Consider the following 2714-nt stretch of genomic DNA (forward strand, 5'->3'; position numbering starts at 1 on the left):
CACCACCACGCCAGCGTGGGGAAGGGAATGGTGGTGAATGGAGGGCTGAGCCGGGGCGCGCGAGGGGTGGGGGGTGCTGGCGTCGCGGTCATGGGGCGGCGGCGCGCCCGATCGCTACGCGGCCCGACCTGGCGCTCCAACTGCAGCAACTCCTATAATATGTTTATTCGAAAATGTCGCAGATAGTTGTGTAGAATGGTACGTTGGTACAAGGGGGTGCGATGACGGTCCGTAACCAAGCAGAAAACGTTGCCCGCGCCCACGATGGAACCACCGAGCAACGTGAGGGGAGCGATATGCGACGCTGCGAAAGATCCGGGGGCGGCGGCCGGGCCCGGAGAGCGTCGGGCGGGCGACGCCGCCCAAACCACCCCGCCGCTCGCTCGCCTGGCCCTCGGCCTGGCCGCGCGAGGGGCTCGAGCGTGGGGAGGCGCGCCAGAACCGGGCCAGCAGTCCCCGAAGCGAGCCGAGCTCCGAGCCGAGCCGAACCGAGAGCAAAGGGCCGAGCCCAACGAGTGCCTGCCGAACAACCAAACGCGCACCGCTCCGACACCCGCCGCCCAGCGCGTGCACCGAGTGCCACCCGCTCAACGACAGACTCACCCCGCAGCAGGTGAGTGAGTGCCACAGAGTGCTGGGGAGTGCTGCGTCGCCAGGTCGACGAAAGTCCAAACAAACGTCCACGCTGAGGACAGGCTAACCGAAACGTGTTCGACTGACAGGTCGCAGGAGTCAGCCTGCAGCCGCTCGCTCGATGCAAAAACACCCGCAATAATCCTTGTTGTTTTGGAAAAGCTGCTTATCTGTTACGTCATTTTTTAAATATTTTTCAAAAGGTGTGAAAGCATTTCGTGTTTAATTCGATTGAGCTGTTTTCTGCATCGCTCTACCCCCAAGACAGCCGGATACTTTGCGCAGCTCGCGTCCCCACGCCCTTCCAACATCATTGTTTTGGCATGCCACGGGCGCGGCGTGGAGCACGCGCGGCGGTCGCGCGCGGTTTGAATTTGGCGGGCTCGCTGCCCGGATGACGTCACGGGGAGCCAACCCCGCGCAGGGCCCCCCCACACAGCCGAGCCCTGTGCCCCTGCGGCGGCCCCCTTGCAGCCCCCCTGGCCAGGCCGGAGAGCCGCGGTGGGGCCCTAGCTAGCCCCTCACCCCCCTCCGACTCGCTCGCCGCTTGGCCCTTCGCTCGGCGCCGCAGCTACCTGTCTTGCTTGTCAGACCTGCCAGGAGCCGCGACTTCATTCAGCGATTCTACCGCCTCGTTCCCTAATGAGCCACCGGTGCGCAGTTGAGAGAGGGCGGTCGGGTCGGCGCCGAACTCGTAAGGCCCGTCCCCGTCAATAAGCAATTAGGGTCGCGGAGTTGTCAGGCAATGGCAGCACTGTAAACTGGCTGGCCATGACGCCAAAATTTCCCGTCCAAAAGGGCGCCAATACCTGGCGTCAACAGACGCCAAAATTTTGGCGCTCATCAGAGGAGGCCAATATTTTGGCTTCATAAGATGCCAACCAATTTTCAGTGTAGCGGCAGCGTCAGCAGCGAGGGCGCGAGGAGGCAGCCTGGGAGGTAGGCAACACGACGCGGCCGCGCGCGCTGGGTTGCCTACGCCGCGGTCCACAGGCTGACCCCGAGCCGCACGGCGCGAGCGGCACGCAGCCCATAAGGAAAGGAAGACGGCGTTGGCCGCTTATAAAATTAATTTTTATTTCATCCCATAAACCTGCTTAGAAGCAAAGCAGGCCGATTGAACACGTCGTTCAGAGATTTCGATACATAGAACATTTTTTGGGTTAGAAGCGATGTCACCATCGCGGTCGGGCGGGCTGCGCAGTGCAATTGCTACTACACGAGTAACCCAATAGGAAAGGGCAAAAGCGTTGGGCCTTCATATTTACTTTGCCACCGGAGGCGGGTGGGGGGGGGGGCAAGCATTCTCCGGGAGTCATTCACTTTTCGGTGTCGCGTGCGCGCGCGCGTGTCAGCGGACACTTAGCGCGGTGATCGCGGCCCTCTAGGCCTTGGCGGCCTGGCGGCAGGGCAGGCCTGGCCGCGCGGCTCAAAGCCTCCTCCTCTCCTCCTCCAGCCCAGCGGCACTCTCGTCCACCTCCTCGTCGTCGTCGTTGTCACTGCCCCCGTTCGCAAAGACCCCGCGGTGGCGTGCTTCGGAGACCCAAGGGCGCGACGAAAAAGGCGTCGAGCCGCCGCCCTCGCTGGCGTTGCTGGTTGAGCACGGCGACGAGCTCGATGGCGGAGCGGGGAGCGGGCGGCGAGAGTTTCGGAGAAAAATGATATAAAATACAGACCGTCCGGGAAGCAGCAGCACACGGCGTAGGCTGTCAGTCTGCAAGGCTGGCGACGACACGCGACAAGGCGACAGGCGCGGAGCGGGCTCTAAGTACAGCGACAGCGTCAGCAGCGCCTGTGAAACAGCAAGAACATGAGGCATGAGTTTCAGTGAGAGAGCAAGTGGGAACGAGTAGAACAGGCGAGCAAGAGGAAAATGTCATACTTCGCTCTCTCTCTCTCTCTCTCTCTCTCTCTCCCTCTCTCTCTCTCTCCCTCTCTCTCTCTCTCCCTCTCGCGCGCATGCCTACGCAAAAGGCATCTGCAGTCCCTCCCAATGTCAGGTCCCACGCGTCCTACGGCAGCTGACCCCCTCCCTCTTCTCTCTCTCTCTCTCTCTCTCTCTCTCTCTCTCTCTCTCTCTC

At 62.0% G+C, this 2714-nt stretch overlaps 1 protein-coding gene across 1 annotated transcript in view; it reads left to right on the plus strand.

The window, feature by feature from the left end:
* Positions 1 to 410: 410 nt before the first annotated feature.
* LOC113206325 (ITG-like peptide) overlaps positions 411 to 2714 on the plus strand; it is a gene marked incomplete in the record, with an annotated part of 83972 nt that continues 81668 nt past the window's right edge. Inside the window, 1 exon segment of the mRNA XM_052264172.1 lies at positions 411 to 613.

Source organism: Frankliniella occidentalis, unplaced genomic scaffold, assembly GCF_000697945.3.
Source record: "Frankliniella occidentalis isolate FOCC.00 unplaced genomic scaffold, Focc_3.1 Scaffold16, whole genome shotgun sequence".
NCBI lineage: Eukaryota > Metazoa > Arthropoda > Insecta > Thysanoptera > Thripidae > Frankliniella > Frankliniella occidentalis.